The sequence below is a fragment of the Somniosus microcephalus genome, unplaced genomic scaffold (genome assembly GCF_052327205.1).
Source record: "Somniosus microcephalus isolate GS21.2 unplaced genomic scaffold, FLI_Smic_1.0 unresolved_chr1, whole genome shotgun sequence".
NCBI lineage: Eukaryota > Metazoa > Chordata > Chondrichthyes > Squaliformes > Somniosidae > Somniosus > Somniosus microcephalus.
In genome coordinates, this window is record NW_028225179.1 from 53,245,285 (window position 1) to 53,263,939 (window position 18,655).

The 18,655-nt window shown below is 46.1% G+C and overlaps 1 non-coding gene across 1 annotated transcript; it reads left to right on the plus strand.

The window, feature by feature from the left end:
• Window positions 1–2,312: 2,312 nt before the first annotated feature.
• On the plus strand, window positions 2,313–2,386 carry trnat-agu (transfer RNA threonine (anticodon AGU)). The gene has a single exon. It is a non-coding gene; the product is annotated as a tRNA-Thr (tRNA).
• The last annotated feature ends 16,269 nt before the right edge of the window (window positions 2,387–18,655 follow it).

An 18,655-nucleotide genomic window follows, 5' to 3' on the forward strand; every position in this document is an offset into this window, starting at 1 on the left:
TCCTTCCTCCTTCCTCCCTTGCTTCCCTGCTTGCTTCATTCACATCCTTCTTGTTCACGGTTCCCTGCTTCATTGGACAATGAGCCTGAATTTGATGTTAATAGTTCCAGTCCTAATCTCGTCTTTTTGCAGATTTATTAAAATCTTTTTGATGGAAACTCTCCAGCATATAATAAAACCGCCCATTTAATGCCTGTGAGTTAAAACAGGCGTTTTCCTGGTGAGGGAACTATTAGAGGAACAGAACAACTCCTGCAACAATCGGAATAGATTCAGTGCCCAGCTCTGCTGTTCGGGGCAATCCTCGAAGGGCTGAATGGCCTATTCCTGCTCCAATTTCTTATGTTCTTATGTTCTTACACCGCTTGAACGATAAACAGAAAAAGCAAATGAAGTGGGAGCTGGCAGAAAGGGTTAACTTTATCCTTTGGAAATGAATTTAATTTCAATCTGTTATCGATCTTCGACCAGTGCAGTTTTCTGATTTGTAACACGTCTGTACATTTTATTTCTGTTAAACTGTATTCCTGCCCCCGCTCTTCATAAAGAACAGAGGGTCCTGCGCCATGGGCATTCAAAAACATTTCAATTATGGCCAACCTCCTGTAATTGCTGGTTTCACCCACTAGTGCTCTTTCCATTTAACCTCTATTTGTTTCAATCGCACACTTCAAAGGAACTGTTAAGATTAAGACGAAGCACTTCCGATCCAACTGAACCGTAACAGCGGGCCACTTGTTCACATTTAAACCCTCATTGGCAGCTAGGTAGCGCTCCCTGTCACTCACGCACTACAACAGTTTTGGGAACAGCACGAACCAGCGGGGGGATTTAATGGAGATTCGGGGTCAATAGTTTCCAAGTTGATCTTTCCTGTGTCTCTCTTGCCTCTCTGCCCCCTTCCTCCCACAGGCTGCCGGTTTTTAAACCTTGTTTTAAATCTGCTGCTTGCTGGACCAGTGCATTCCACAGTCTCACAACAGTTTCTACAAATTCCCTTTCAGTGCTTGACTTCTCTGCTTATTAGTTATGAATCACCTTGAGGTGCAATGGTGGCGATTGTGACGTCAGATTAAAAGGCAGGCTATTGGAAACACGTTGGAGTCACAGTTTCTTTTGCACAGAATTGAATCTGAAACTTTTAAGCTGGAATATTGTATTTGCTGCATCACAGTCAACAATATCGTGGTATAACTGTTGGCTTATTTGTTCCCAAGTGTCAGAGGAAGAGTTGTCTGATCCCCCCATTTATTTCATACTTGCTGGGGAGCCCGGCGTTGCCGGGGCTGTTTTGGGGCAGGCGGCTTAAATCGAGTGCCAGGCTTTGGGGCCCTGTCTGTGTCCCTTTGTGAATCTGGTGCTGGGCAACATTTTAAATCGAGTGGCAGGCTTTAGGGCCCTGTGTGTGTCCCTGTCTGTCTACCTTTTAAAAGCTTGCAAAATGAAAGTGAAACTTCTTATGGCTTTGGGGCCCTGTCTGTGTCCCTTTGTGAATCTGGTGCTGGGCAACATTTTAAATCGAGTGGCAGGCTTAGGGCCCTGTCTGTGTCCCTGTATGTCTACCTTTTAAAAGGTTGAAAAATGAAAGTGAAAGGACTTATAAAACGTTTTTGGTAAATCTTATGTTATTTTTAAAAGAGATACTAAATTTGAAAGTCGTTATAGCTGGAAGCTGAAGTCATTTGAGCTGGAAGCTTTGTGAAAGAATGGCTGCCACATCCCCGAGATGAAAACGAATAGTGCCGCCCACACACACACCGATTGGCCAACCATCAGGGGACCGTACTGTAGGATTGGTCAATCGTGACGGAACAGGATTGGTGGAACCTTGATGTCAGTCAATCAATGCCAGCAGATAATGAGTTTAATTTTGAAGGTTTTTTGCTGAAGGTTTTCTGCATAAGGCGCGAACACTTTTCGTCCGACTGAAAAGTAAATACGCTTAAAACCGTCTCTGAAGCGTAAGCTTTCTTTGGAGGTAACGCGCGCATAGGTACGCCCTGTAACTTTCGAGCGCATAGCCCGACAGACGCACAGGCGATGACAGCATGACAGACAGAATGACAGACAGAATGACAGACAGAAGTACCGATTTATATATATAGATAAGACACAAACATAGGGTAATCATTCAGAATCACCTCACAGATTGACACTGAGATAAATTAAGCGGGAGATACAGAGAGCAATGGGACATATGGCGGAGTGGACAAGAGAGCTGGAGAAAAAAGATACGGCCTGAGAGTCCAGAAGACAGTGACCGGAAGCTGATAGACATCAGTGAGTGGGGGCGAGAAATTGCACCAGCAGTCGGTCCCGTGGCTTAGCTGGTCAAAGCGTCTGTCTAGTAAACAGGAGATCCTGGGTTCGATTCCCAGCGGGGCCTATTTTTATAGAATCTCCAGGGGTGAGTTTCTTCTCGTGTGAAAAGGCTACAATTCTTTTAAATGTAACTGTGCCTGCACCAGTTCCCATTCTGGATGAAGGCTCCAGTGGCTGCGAGGCCTCCGTTGAATTTCACCGCTTCTGTATTTCTGGCGGTGCTGATTTTGGACTCTTCATCAAAAATCCATGTTTCCTAAGCAGTGCCATGCGATACTTTGCAGAGCTCCAGTTGTTGATGTGTGGTGCCGTGCTCGTATAGTGATTAATAATCTGCATTCTGGCCGCAGCAACTTCGGCTCCAAACCGAAACATAACGCAGAATTTTCTTCCTTCCACAATCAATAGCTCTCCTTTACTTTCCCCCTTCAATTTCATTATAATTTTCCTGCGGTATTTCCTTAATCTAACATTCACTTTCAGCCACTTAAACTGCTAAGTGTGCTCTGCTACCACCACTCTTCTGGGCCACATGTCCCATACGCCCCAATCTGAGTTGGTGCTTTGAAACCAGTCGATACATTTAGACCTGCGAGACCTCCCGACAGTCAAGCTCTGCGAAAGCAGAGCCGGCCTTCGGAACCAATGCAGCCCGATTCAGAAAATTCCTTGGGAAATGAAGCTTCAAACTTTTCAAACAAATCGTTTTATTGACATAATAATACAAGTTTTACAGAGAGAGACTTGTAAAACCTCAGTGGCGCAACTCAAAACTCAGAATGTTCAATTCTTCTGCTTCGGGAGAGGGAGAGATGAATTATGAGTTGGTGTCCTCCTTTTTTTTCTGGTCAGTCTTCCAGGTCTCCACTCCGTTTGTCTGTTTCCTGGACTGTCTCCTGGAATGTGTTCTGCTTTTCACTTTAGAATGGCTGCTCTTGTACCATTGCTGCTGACAGAAACAAGCCTTCCAGTGACTTTCCATTCTCTCTCTCCCACGGTTACACAGACTGATGCTACCGGACAGCACCGAGTGTATGTGAAGGGACCTCAGAGACTGTCGAGGCCTCCTTATCTGGAGCTTCAAGACATTCTGCAGAAAACTTTTGGAATTCAGTCAGCAAACCTTCTTGAAGTAAGTGATCCAGTTGTCTCGGCAATCCTTTAGCTTCCTTAAAACCGGCATTGAAAAATCCAAAATCCTCCCAGAGGGAGCAGATTGAAGAAAATAAATTATTTGAAGTAGTTAATTATCATAATGAGAAAACGCGCTGCGAGCAGGGCTCGAATTGCGCGGGAAAACCCCATTGGATTTCAAGTCCTACGCCTTAACCACTCCGCCATCGCAGCTGCGAAAAAATCGGCTGCAAGATACTAAATTCTCAAATCGCTGACCCTGTTTATTGTTGGCGATGACGGTTTCGTGATATTTAATTTGCTGCAAATTCAGCAAGTCCAGAAGAATCGCAGCGATCATTACAATAAAAGAAAACGTCCGATATTTAACGGTATGTAAGATGTTGAGAACAGTATGGAATATTCTGCAGGGTAATGAAAATAAACAGCAGAAACATTGTGTTCTGCTCCCACATGACACAGATCAGCCACAGCCTCTGCTCCCTGCCCGCCGGCTGCAGAAACCTTGTCTCCAGATTACAAACAGATTCGAGGTCGGAGATAAATATTCAGGGTAGAGCCTAAACACAGCGGGTGGGATCAAATAATAAAGCAGTTATTATAGACCAGAGACAGCGATAAATGTCCTATATTGCCCACATGCATCAATTTGTGAATCTGACATTAAATGGGTTGAAATACAGTGGGGGGTTTAAAGTAGATTCGGGGCCAATAGTTTCCAAGTTGATCTTTCCTGTGTCTCTCTTGCCTCTCTGCCCCCTTCCTCCCACAGGCTGCCGGTTTTTAAACCTTGTTTTAAATCTGCTGCTTGCTGGGCCAGTGCATTCCACAGTCTCACAACCGTTTCTATCAATACCCTTTCAGTGCTTGACTTCTCTGCTTATTATTTATGAATCACCTTGAGGTGCAATGGTGGCGTTTGTGAGGTCAGATTAAAAGGCAGGCTATTCTTTTGCACAGAATTGAAACTGAAACTTTTAAGCTGGAATATTGTATTTGCTGCATCACAGTAAACAATATCGTGTTATAACTGTTGGCTTATTTGTTAACCAGTGTCAGAGGAAGAGTTGTCAGATCCCCCCATTTATTTCATATAAGACACAAACATAGGGTAATCATTCAGAATCACCTCACAGATTGACACTGAGATAAATTAAGCGGGAGATACAGAGAGCAATGGGACATATGGCGGAATGGACAAGAGAGCTGGAGAAATAAGAAACGGCCTGAGAGTCCAGAAGACAGTGACCGGAAGCTGATAGACATCAGTGAGTGGGGGCGAGGAACTGCGCCAGCATACGGTACCGTGGCTTAGCTGGTCAAAGCGTCTGTCTAGTAAACAGGAGATCCTGAGTTCTATTCCCAGCGGGGCCAATTTTTATAGAATCTCCAGGGGTGAGTTTCTTCTCGTGTGAAAAGGCTACAATTCTTTTAAATGTGACTGTGCCTGCACCAGTTCCCATTCTGGATGAAGGCTCCAGTGGCTGCGAGGCCTGCGTTGAATTTCACCGTTTCTGTATTTCTGGCGGTGCTGATTTTGGACTCTTCACCAAAAATCCATGTTTCCTAAGCAGTGCCATGCGATACTTTGCAGAGCTCCAGTTGTTGATGTGTGGTGCCGTGCTCGTATAGTGATTAATAATCTGCATTCTGGCCGCAGCAACTTCGGCTCCAAACCGAAACATAACGCAGACTTTTCTTCCTTCCACAATCAATAGCTCTCCTTTACTTTCCCCCTTCAATTTCATTATAATTTTCCTGCGGTATTTCCTTAACCTAACATTCACTTTCAGCCACTTAAACTGCTAAGTGTGCTCTGCTACCACCACTCTTCCTGGGCCACATGTCCCATACGCCCCAATCTGAGTTGGTGCTTTGAAACCAGTCGATACATTTCGACCTGCGGGACCTCCCGACAGTCAAGCTCTGCGAAAGCAGAGCCGGCCTTCGGAACCAATGCAGCCCGATTCAGAAAATTCCTTGAGAAATGAAGCTTCAAACTTTTCAAACAAATCGTTTTATTGACATAATAATACAAGTTTTACAGAGAGAGACTTGTACAACCTCAGTGGTGCAACTCAAAACTCAGAATGTTCAATTCTTCTGCTTCCGGAGAGGGAGAGATGAATTATGAGTTGGTGTCCTCCTTGTTTTTTTTCTGGTCAGTCTTCCAGATCTCCACTCCGTTTGTCTGTCTCCTGGCCTGTCTCCTGCTTTTCACTTTAGAATGGCTGCTCTTGTAACATTGCTGCTGACAGAAACATGCCTTCCAGTGACTTTCCATTCTCTCTCTCCCATAGTTGCACAGACTGATGCTACCGGACAGCACCGAGTGTATGGGAAGGTACCTCAGAGACTGTCGAGGCCTCCTTATCTGGAGCTTCCAGACAATCTGCAGATAACTTTTGGAATTCGTTCAGCAAACCTTCTTGAAGTAAGTGATCCAGTTGTCTCGGCAATCCTTTTGTTTCCTTAAAACCGGCATTGAGAACTCCAAATCCTCCCAGAGGGAGCAGATTGAAGAAAATAATATATTTGAAGTAATTAATTATCATAATGAGAAAACCCGCTGCGCGCAATGCTCGAACCTGCGCGGAGAAACCCCATTGGATTTCAAGTCCAACGCCTTAACCACTCGGCCATCACAGTCGCGAAAGTATCGGCTCCAAGATACTAAATTCTCAAATCGCTGACCCTGTTTAGTGTTGGCGATGACGGTTTCGTGATATTTAATTTGCTGCAAATTCAGCAAGTCCAGAAGAATCGCAGCGATCATTACAATAAAAGAAAACTTCCGATATTTAACGGTATGTAAGATGTTGAGAACAGTATGGAATATTCTGCAGGGTAATGAAAATAAACAGCAGAAACATTGTGTTCTGCTCCCACATGACTCAGATCAGTCACAGCCTCTGCTCCCTGCCCGCCGCCTGCAGAAACCTTGTCTCCAGATTACAAATTGATTCTAGGTCGGAGATAAATATTCAGGGTAGAGCCTAAACACAGCGGGTGGGAGCAAATAATAAAGCAGTTATTTTAGACCAGAGACAGCGATAAATGTCCTATATTGCTCACATGCATCAATTTGTGAATCTGACATTAAATGGGTTGAAATGTATTGGGGGGATTTAAAGTAGATTCGGGGTCAATAGTTTCCAAGTTGATCTTTCCTGTGTCTCTCTTGCCTCTCTGCCCCCTTCCTCCCACAGGCTGCCGGTTTATAAACCTTGTTTTAAATCTGCTGCTTGCTGGGCCAGTGCATTCCACAATCTCACAGCCCTTTCGACAAATACCCTTTCAGTGCTTGACTTCTCTGTTTATTAGTTATGAATCACCTTGAGGTGCAATGGTGGCGTTTGTGACGTCAGATTAAAAGGCAGCCTATTGGAAACACGTTGGAGTCACAGTTTCTTTTGCCCAGAAGTGAAACTGAAACTTTTAAGATGGAATATTGTATTTGCTGCATCACAGTAAACAATATCGTGTTATAACTGTTGGCTTATTTGTTCCCCAGTGTCAGAGGAAGAGTTGTCTGATCCCCCCATTTATTTCATATAAGACACAAACATAGGGTAATCATTCAGAATCACCTCACAGATTGACACTGAGATAAATTAAGCGGGAGATACAGAGAGCAATGTGACATATGGCGGAATAGACAAGAGAGCTGGAGAAATAAGAAACGGCCTGAGAGTCCAGAAGACTGCGACCGGAAGCTGATAGACATCAGTGAGTGGGGGCGAGAAATTCCGCCAGCATTGGGTCCCGTGGCTTCGCAGGTCAAAGCGTCTGTCTAGTAAACAGGAGATCCTGGGTTCGATTCCCAGCGGGGCCTATTTTTATAGAATCTCCAAGGGTGAGTTTCTTCTCGTGTGAAAAGGCTACAATTCTTTTAAAATTAACTGTGCCTGCACCAGTTCCCATTCTGGATGAAGGCTCCAGTGGCTGCGAGGCCTGCGTTGAATTTCACCGCTTCTGTATTTCTGGCGGTGCTGATTTTGGAATCTTCACCAAAAATTCATGTTTCCTAAGGAGAGCCATGCGATACTTTGCAGAGCTCCAGTTGTTGATGTGTGGTGCCGTGCTCGTATAGTGATTAATAATCTGCATTCTGGCCGCAGCAACTTCGGCTCCAAACCGAACCATAACTCAGACTTTTCTTCCTTCCACAATCAATAGCTCTCCTTTACTTTCCCCCTTCAATTTCATTATAATTTTCCTGCGGTATTTCCTGAATCTGACATTCACTTTCAGCCACTTAAACTGCTAAGTGTGCTCTGCTACCATCACTCTTCCTGGGCCACATGTCCCATACGCCCCAATCTGAGTTCGTGCTTTGAAACCAGTCGCTACATTTCGACCTGCGGGACCTCCCGACAGTCAAGCTCTGCGAAAGCAGAGCCGGCCTTCGGAACCAATGCAGCCCGATTCGGAAAGTTCCTTGGGAAATGAAGCTTCAAACTTTTCAAGCAAATCGTTTTATTGACATAATAATACAAGTTTTACAGAGAGAGACTTGTACAACCTCAGTGGTGCAACTCAAAACTCAGAATGTTCAATTCGTCTGCTTCGGGAGAGGGAGAGATGAATTATGAGTTGTTGTCCTCCTTGTTTTTTTTCTGGTCAGTCTTCCAGATCTCCACTCCGTTTGTCTGTCTCCTGGCCTGTCTCCTGGAATGTGTTCTGCTTTTCACTTTAGAATGGCTCCTCTTGTACCATTGCTGCTGACAGAAACAAGCCTTCCAGTGACTTTCCATTCTCTCTCTCCCATGGTTACACAGACTGATGCTACCGGACAGCACCGAGTGTATGGGAAGGTACCTCAGAGACTGTCGAGGCCTCCTTATCTGGAGCTTCCAGACAATCTGCAGAAAACTTTTGGAATTCGGTCAGCAAACCTTGTTGAAGAAAGTGATCCAGTTCTCTCGGCAATCCTTTAGTTTCCTTAAAACCGGCATTGAAAATTCCAAAATCCTCCCAGAGGGAGCAGATTGAAGAAAATAATTTATTTGAAGTAATTAATTATCATAATGAGAAAACCCGCTGGGAGCAGGGCTCGAATCTGTGCGGGGAAAACCTCATTGGATTTCAAATCCGACGCCTTAAACACTCGGCCATCGCAGCCGCGGAAATGTCGGCTCCAAGATACTAAATTCTCAAATCGCTGACCCTGTTTATTGTTGGCGATGACGGTTTCGTGATATTTAATTTGCTGCAAATTCAGCAAGTCCAGAAGAATCGCAGCGATCATTACAATAAAAGAAAACTTCCGATATTTAATGGTATGTAAGATGTTGAGAACAGTATGGAATATTCTGCAGGGTAATGAAAATAAACAGCAGATCCATTGTGTTCTGCTCCCACATGACTCAGATCAGTCACAGCCTCTGCTCCCTGCCCGCCGCCTGCAGAAAACTTGTCTCCAGATTACAAACTGATTCTAGGTCGGAGATAAATATTCAGGGTATGAGCCTAAACACAGCGGGTGGGAGCAAATAATAAAGCAGTTATTTTAGACCAGAGACAGCGATAAATGTCCTATATTGCTCACATGCATCAATTTGTGAATCTGACATTAAATGGGTTGATATGCAGTGGGGGGATTTAAAGTAGATTCGGGGTCAATAGTTTCCAAGTTGATCTTTCCTGTGTCTCTCTTGCCTCTCTGCCCCCTTCCTCCCACAATCTGCCGGTTTATAAACCTTGTTTTAAATCTGCTGCTTGCTGGGCCAGTGCATTCCACAGTCTCACAACCCTTTCGACAAATACCCTTTCAGTGCTTTACTTCTCTGTTTATTAGTTATGAATCACCTTGAGGTGCAATGGTGGCGTTTGTGACGTCAGATTAAAAGGCAGGCTATTGGAAACACGTTGGAGTCACAGTTTCTTTTGCCCAGAATTGAAACTGAAACTTTTAAGATGGAATATTGTATTTGCTGCATCACAGTAAACAATATCGTGTTATAACTGTTGGCTTATTTGTTCCCCAGTGTCAGAGGAAGAGTTGTCTGATCCCCCCATTTATTTCATATAAGACACAAACATAGGGTAATCATTCAGAATCACCTCACAGATTGACACTGAGATAAATTAAGCAGGAGATACAGAGAGCAATGTGACATATGGCGGAATAGACAAGAGAGCTGGAGAAAAAAGAAACGGCCTGAGAGTCCAGAAGACTGCGACCGGAAGCTGATAGACATCAGTGAGTGGGGGCGAGAAATTGCGCCAGCATTGAGTCCCGTGGCTTAGCTGGTCAAAGCGTCTGTCTAGTAAACTAGGAGATCCTGGGTTCGATTCCCAGCGCGGCCTATTTTTATAGAATCTCCAGGGGTGAGTTTCTTCTCGTGTGAAAAGGCTACAATTCTTTTAAAAGTAACTGTGCCTGCACCAGTTCCCATTCTGGATGAAGGCTCCAGTGGCTGCGAGGCCTGCGTTGAATTTCACCACCACCTTCTCAAGGCCAATGAGGGATGGGCAATAAGTGCTGGCCTTGTCAGCGATGCTCACATTCCAGGAGGGAATAAAAAGAATAGCATTGCCACGCACGATACCGCTTAATAAAGGGATTGTTGATGAAGAGTATGACTCACTAGATGCTGCTTGACCCAATCAATGCTTCCTATATCATATATTTTTATTTTGAACTTTGCAGCGAGCATTTCTTTGGTAAAACCCGAAAATAAACATAATTGTGGCAGCGGTGGGATTTGAATCCACTCCCCTGAAAAGACTGAAAATTAAATCCAGCGCCTTGGAACGCTCAGCCAGGCTAGCACGTCATTGCTATCTCATTTCTGATGCTGGGGACTGACAACGGAAAGCTGACTTTCCTGTTGCTTTTGCTTTGGGTCCAGGGATTTGCATTGAGAAAGAAGGAAAGAAAAGATCTCTCTGTGCTGTGTTACGGGGCGCGGTAGTTGAGAGGTTAAGGAGGTGGACCGTTAATCGACTCCGCTCTACACGCAGGGTTTCGAGTTCTAGCGTTGTTGCATTTCAGACTAGATTTTTTTTCATTACTTCAACACATCCAAGGCTCCTGCATCTGAGTGCCATCTTTGCCCAATCCGCAGTGGGGAGTTTTGTTTTGCTGCCTCGCTCTATTTTCTCAAATCAGCAAGGACCTCATTCCCGCCCAAACTGTTCCTTGCACGGAGGTGTTGAAATTGTAAGTTATGACCCACGTGAAGTATCAGTCACAGTGGGCAGTGATGTCCCGGTAAAATGAATATTTCTTCACAGATGCTGCCTGAGCTGCTGAATATTTCCAGCTTTTTCTGTTTTTAATTTTGTGCTTTCACTGTAGCAGTTTACCTGACAACACAAAACTTGCCTCAAGAGCGGAGCTCCAAGCAAAACGTTTCGGTGGTCTTCTCACACACAAAGTCCACTTAACTTTCCTACACACACTGTGAAGTCAGCCGGTTCCGCCCATATTGGCCTGAGCCACGGCATTCAAAACACTATTTGCACCTGGTATCAGGGAGTCTAAAAGTTTCTCAGAGGGGATTGCGAGAGCAAAGGTCAGCTCAGAGGATGTGAGGGAATTGAAGGGTTCCTGAGATAGTATCAAGGGGGTATGAGGGCTTTGAGTGGATACCAGAGAGAGTAGTGGACTCTGTGGCGGTATCAGGGAGGTTAGAGACTCTCAGGATGTATCAGAGTGCGTAAGGGACGCTTCGGATGTTTCAAAGAGTGTAAGAGACACTGAGGATCTATCAGCGAGGGTGAGCAATGCTATGGAGATATCAGAGTGGGTAATGAACACTCAGGTTGTATCAGAAAGATTGAGGGACACTTGAGAGGTAGCAGAGAGATTATGTGACGCGGAAGTGGTGTCAGAGAGGCTGGTGGAACAAGAGTTGTTTTTTTTATAATTGTCACATTTCTAAATGTCAACATAGTTACTAAAAACAAATGTTGAATCCGAATGGAACAGATAGTCTACCGGACCCCACGTGGGGCAATGAGAAGGTAGAATCGTGCCGGACTGGACATTTTCAGACCTCAGAAATACATTTATAACTGACACAGATCACCCACCAATACATTAATAACTAACTGAAATGCCCGGCGGTGCCGAGGCTTTTTCGAGGGAATGTTGTTGTTGGAAGAGAGAGAGAGAGCGACTGGGGGGAAGAGAGAGAGTGACTGGGGGGAAGAGAGAGAGCGACTGCGGGAAGAGAGAGAGCGACTGGGGGGAAGAGGGAGACCGACTGGGGGGAAGAGGGGGGAAAAGAGAGGGGGGAAGGGGAGGGGGGAAGGGGGGAAGGGGAAGGGGGAAGGGGGGAGGGGGGAAGGGGGGAAGGGGAGGGGGGAAGGGGGGGAAGGGGAGGGGGGAAGGGGAGGGGGAAGGGGAAGGGGAAGGGGAAGGGAAGGGGAGGGGGAAGGGGAAGGGGAAGGGGAGGGGGAAGGGGGGGAAGGGGAAGGGGGGGAGGGGGAAGGGGGGGAAGGGGAAGTGGGGGAAGGGGAGAGGGGAAGGGCGGGAAGGGGGAGGGGGAAGGGGAGGGGGAAGGATGGAAGGGGGGGAAGGGGAGGGGGGAGGGGGAGGGAGGGAGAGGGAGGGGAGATGTAGGGGGGAGAGGGAGGGGAAGGGGAGGATAAGGGGGAGAATCCCCGAGCCCCCTGATCCCCGAGGCTCGTCCCCCCCCGAACTCCCGAGCCCCCTGATCCCCGAGGCTCGCCCCCCCCGAACTCCCGAGCCCCCTGATCCCTGCCCCCCCGAGGCTCACCCTGGCACCCCCCACCAACCCCACCACCGATCTCCGGATACCCGATCTTCCGAACACCGGCCCCCCGCCCTCCGGAGCCCCGCCCTCCCGAGCTGGCTTCAAGACCGCCGATTGCGGCTGTGAGAGACGGCTGGCGGACCCGGTTGCCGGGGTAACCCTTCCCGCTCACCAAGCCCCGGCCGAGATCCGGACTCCCGAGAGCCCCGCCGACCCCCCGCCCGAGCCGAGCGGGGAACAGAGAGACGCCACGTCTCAGCTGCACCTGCTGTGCGCGCACCCTGACCCTCGTGGCTGACGCCGTTGCCCCGGGTAACGTGACACCGGGGGGCGCGGGGGGGGGTGGCTGGTGAGGAGCTTAGCAGAAACCGTGGGACAATTACCTAGCTCGGGCCTGGCTGTGCAAGAAAGGCCCAGGCTTTCAGGCCTAACAAAAACGGGGAAAGGTAGGAAAAAGAATCTTCAGGTTAGAGAAAATACTTACAAATGAGTCTAGTTTTTTTTAAAACAATTTAATAAAAACAATTTTATTTTGCTGGAAATGTATATTTGAAAAGAAAGAAGCAGAAAGCAGGAAAAAGAATGGAAGCAAGATGGCGGCTACTCACCTCAGTTCAGAACGATAAGGCCCGCCCACACACGCACCGATTGGTCGACCGTCAGGTCACCAAACCTCGAGGTCACTCTGTCGCTAATGAGCGGATAATGAGATGCTAATGAGCGGAATGGTGAATGTCTTTCGGATACCGCGGGCGCGATTTTTGCCCGGCTGAAACGTAAATACGCTTAAGACCGTTTTGGAAGAGGTAAGCTTTCTTTTGACGTAACGCACGCATAGGTACGCTCTATAACTTTCGAGCGCATACCAGACAGACGCACACGTGAGGACAGACAGAAGGACAGACAGACAGAAGGACAGACAGACAGAAGGACAGACAGATCGACCGCTTTATATATATATAGATAATACAGACACATCTAAGTATATCAGCAAACTACAGAGACGCAAAATCACTTACATTCAGCACAACAGCAACTCACAAATACATCTTTATCTAACATGGACACATCCGATTATATTTACAAGGACCACAGGTAATTGATTGCTAAGAAAGACATTAATTGATGTCTTTAAAGGCTTGATATCAATATCGTGGTTTGCAGTGACCTTCTTCCAGAACCGTTGGAGATTGCTGTGGACTGATTTCGGTCCTGTCCGATAACTTCTTGCGTGGATTACTGCAAATTTGAGCATAATTGATTGATTCCACGGGCCCTGTTCTGTTTACTCCCAACACAATACATACTTACAACCAATAAAACAAATCTGCCGTGGATGGAAGTCGGCTTTGTTTTCTGGAAGCAATAATAAAAAGGGCCGAAAAATGACCTCTCGCAAAATCGTGCTATATAAACAAAGGATTAAACGTCAGAAGTGGGATGCGAGCCCACACCTCCAGGAGCAACCCCGACCGAAACACCTGAGACCGACTGGTCATCCTGACTTACTGTTCCAATCCTACTCACGTCCCCTCCCTCACCTCTTTTTCTGGAACATTGATGACTGTATCGGTGCTGTTTCCTGCTCTCGCCCTGAACTAGAAAATTTCCTTCACTTTGTTTCCAATTTCCACCCGTCCATCACCTTCACATGGTCCATCTCTGACTCTTCCCTTCCCTTCCTCGACTTCTAAGTCAACATCTCTGTGGATAGGTTATTGACAAACATTCACTATAAGCCCACTTCCTCCCACAGCTACCTGGACTACACTCCCTCACACCCTGCTTCCTGTAAGGACTCTCTTCCATTCTCCCAGTTTCTCCATCTGCGCCACATCTACTCTGACGATTCCCCCTTCCATACTAGTTCCTCTGACATGTCTTCATTTTTCCTCAACTGAGGATTCCCCTCTACTGTGGTTGACATGGCCCTTAGCCATGCCCGTTCTATCTCCCGAACTTCCGCCCTCACCTCTGCCCCTCCCTCCTGCAACCACCGTAGGGTTCCCCTACGCTTTCATCCCAACAGCCTCCACATTCAACGGATCATCCTCCACCATTTCTGCCACCTCCAGCGTGATCCCACCACCAAACAAATCTTCCCCTCACCTCCCCTTTCACCATTCTGAAGGTACCGCTCCCTCCGCGATACCCTGGTCCACTCCCCTATCACCCCAATCACCTCTTCCCCTTCACCCGTCACCTTCCCGTGCAAGCGCAGGAGATGCAACGCATGCCCTTATACCACCTGCTTCCCACTGCCAGGGGCCCCAAACATCACTTCCAGGTGAAACAGCGATTTACTTGTACTTCTTGCAATTTACTATAGTGTACTCGATGCTCACGATGGGGTCTTCTGTACACTGGGGAGACCAAACGCAGATTGGGTGGCCTTTTGCAGAACACCTCCATTCAGTCCGTAAGGGTGACCCGGAGCTTCGGTCGCCTGTCACTGTCATTTTCCGCTGCACTCCCGCTCAGACCTCACCGTCCTAGGCCTCTTACATTGTTCCACTGAAATTCAAAGTAAGCTCGAAGAACAGCACTTCGTCTTTTGATTAGGCACTTTACAGACTTCTGGACTCAACATAGAGTTCAACAATTTCAGACCATAACATCGGCACCTAGCATGTATATTTTTTTCCACACTTCTTTTTTGTTTATTTGTGTTTTATTTTCTTCGCTCCCACATGGCAGCTGCCTTTCCTTCTGTCAGGGCAATTTACACTTCATCTAGAGCCATCTTTTGTTTCTTAAGCTGCCCCATTACCAGCTCCTTTTGCCTTGAATATCGGTTAATGTCTCTTACCCTCTACTGCCTCCTATCCTATCACAGACCATCCTTGTTGTTCTTTCATTCCCTCCCCCTTTCCCAGCACCTACACTTGCTTTAAAATCTGTTCTTTCTCCTGCTTTTTTCCAGTTCTGACGAAACGTTAACTCTGGTTCTCTCTTCACAGATGCTGGCTGACCTGCTGAGTATTTCCAGCATTTTCTGTTTTTTTCCTGTAACATTATCCAGTGATTTCCTCACTGAGGCAAGTAAAACGTTTCATTTCATTCGGTCCTCGCCAACTGTTGCTGGAAGGCCGATTGACCTGGATTCAATCTCCACGGATTTTATGTCGCTGTGCTCGGTGTATGAGGAGGCTTCGCCAGGCCATATTGTATCTTGCTTCCCAAGGATGGACAGCAATGCGCTGCCTTCGCTGCAGTAGGGTCCCCCAGGGGTGGGTATTAGCACCATCACTTTTCCTGTTATATATAAATGACCTGGACTTGGGTACGGGGAGCAAATTTCAAAGTTTGCTGATGGGTTGGCAACATTTTAAATATTCAGCAGGACAGCATTCGGCATTCGGGATCCTTGATATTATAAACAGGGAAATAGAGAACAAAAGCAAGGAATCTATGCTCAAACTTCATAAAACATCATTTAGGCATAAGCTTGAGTAGTGTGGCAAATTCTGGGCACCACAATGAGGAAGGATGTAAAGGCCTCAGAGAGTCTGCAGTAGAGATTTACTAGAATGGCACAAGGGATGAAAGACTTCTGTTATGTTTAGAGATGAGGAAACATTAATACGCAGCGATATTTAAGATCTGTAATGCACTGCCTGAAAGGGTAGTGGAAGCAGATTCAATCGTAACTTTGAAAATGTAATATGATAACTACTTGAAAAAGATACTGGACTATGGTGAAATTGCAGGGGAGTGGGATTAATTGTTTCGCTCTTTCAAAGAGCCGGCACAGGCACGATGGGCCGAATGCCCACTTCTGTGCTGTAATATTCTACCATTCTATAATATCGACCTCCACAACGTCACCTATAGGCGAGAGATGCAAAGTTGTGCACAACTCTGCTTCAGTGGTATCGTGTTCACCAGAGATGGGCTGTAATGCGCTGACTGAGGCCACATTCGCGGCTTCTTGCCAGCAGCGGGTGATTGAAGAGAGCTGCTTTTCGCGGCCTCACTCATTCGGGGTTCTGGAAAACGGCAACAAAACGATGGATTTGATGGCATGTCTGAAATGCAGCTTCAGACAGTTGTTATTAACCGAGGCAGCCCTGCAGGATCTTATAATGATCTCTCAAATATCAACTGAAACCAGTCAGGATGTAAGTATCATTTTGCTTTTCCAAAATAAACGGTGTGACTTTCATTGTGGAAACCTGGATAGAGTCTGGTCTGGCTCACTGCGGAAATATGCATGTCACAGCTAACCAGCTCTCTTGCAACCAGTACAGCCTCCCATTGGCCTTTCGGAGAATTGTCTGCTAAGATGAAATCTGATTTCCGTGAAGCCAATCTCAGGCTTTTACATATTTTTGATGTGCCTGCTTCCGATCGCAGGGTTAATGGTGGGAATGTCAGCTCTGCCCAGCTGGCAATGTTTGTAGCACATTTCCTTTCAGTCAAAGCACACGTTGAAATCTGAAACTGTGAGCCAATAATGTAAAGATTACCCGATCGTTCGTAGAACCATTAATTTTTGAGCTCACGGCCGACCGTGTTAACTGATTGTCCCACAGAGGCAAAAGCCTTTCCATATTGAAACAATGATTCACCGAGCTACAGCATCAGGTTACAGCAACCAATAAGGATCGAACATATATTACGAATTACGTTCGGTCTGCTGCAGATAAGCGGAGCATTGGGGACTGTATTTTGTACATTCCGAATACCAACGCCCTTTCACGCCAGCCCAAAGTTCGATTCCCATTCTGAGCACTCTTTCACAGTTCGATGACTTCCATCGTATGTCCAAGTTTGCTGACGGCACCAGGTTAGGCAGCACAGTAAGTAGTGTAGATGGAAGCAGAAGTTTGCAAGGGAACATTTATACTTTAAGTGAATGGGCAAAACTGTGGCTGACGGGTGGATTAGAGTAATTTCAAAATGGCAAATAGTTAGGAACTGTGGAGGAGCAAAGAGATTTAATAGTCCACGTAGAGTAATTACTTCAAACTACCGGACACGTACAAAAAAATGCTAGGTTCATGGAATATTAGCCTTAATCTCAAAATGGCGGGAATACAAAGGGGCGGAGGTGCTGCTGGAGGACTACAGGAAAGATAGGGAAATGGTGCAGGGGGAGGAGCAGCCTTAGTGATTCAGGATGAAATCAATTCAATGTTAAGGAGGATATAACGAGAGGTAAACAGACAGTGGAGAATTTATGGTTAGAATTAAGAAATAGGAAACGATTTAAGACTGAGCGATTAAGACAGTTGGATTTGTGTATAGGCTCCCTGGTCGCTGGTCTGAAGTGCTAGATTGTATAAATGCAGCAATTAGACAAGCGCGTCATAAAGGCAGTGTTGTATTAATGGGGGATATTAACTTTCACAGAGATTGGGGTAAGCAGACTAGCACTTATCAGAAAGGTTTTTTAAGTGTGTCCGGGATACTTTTCTACAACGATATATTCTAGAACCAAGAAGGGGGCATGCCATATTAGATTTAGTAATGAGTAACAAGCCAGATTTATTCATCAGATTTAGCGTACGTGAAACTGTATTTAATAGTGACCATAACATGTTCGAGTTCAACGCAATGTTTGAGAGGGAGAAATGCAAAGCAGCTACAAAGATTCTACGTTTTGGCAAGGCCGTCTTCAACAAGACAGAGCCTGGCCACAATAAACTGGGCAAATCTGTTCACAAGTAAAACGACAGAAGTGGAAGGTGTTCTGAAATAATTTAAGATGAAATTGAATCAGTTTAAACATCTGAGGGGCAAGAACTTTACTGGCCAAAAAATAGGCATGGGCGGCTAGAGGTAAGAGACCGCATTAAAATAAAAGGAGAAGCAAACACAAATGCAAAACATTGCAGCGATCCTGGTGAATGGGAAAGTTACAAAGAACAGCAAAGGGTCACAAAGCAGATAGTAAGAGCTACAAAGGGGGAGTATGAAGAGAAAGAGACTGGTGAAATGGGCAGACACATGGCAGATAAAGTTAACGTAGAGAAGTGCAAAGTGATATATTTTGGTCGGAAGAATGAGGAGAGGCAATGTCAACTAAATGGTAGAACTTTAATGGGGCCGATTATTTCGTTTAATCGGCTCCCTCTGCAGACCACTGGCCCCGAAACCACTCAGAATGCTCTCCCCTGCAATTAATTAACCAGCTCTAAATGGTACAATTTGAAAGAGGGTGCACGAACTGGAACACATGGGGTGTGCGCACACAAATCATTGAAGGTGGCAGGATAAGTTGAGAAAGCTGTGTAAACGGATTTGAGATCCTGTCTTTTATTAATAGCTGAATAGAGTATAAAAGCAAGGAAATTATGCTAAACATTTATAAAGCACTGGTGAGGCCTCACCTGGTGTATTGCGTTCAATTCTGGGCACCACACTTTACGAAAGAAGGCAAGGTCTTGGAGGGAGTGCAGAATCGATTTATTGGAATGGTACCAGGGATGCGGGACCTCATTTATGCAAAGAGACTGGAGAAGCAG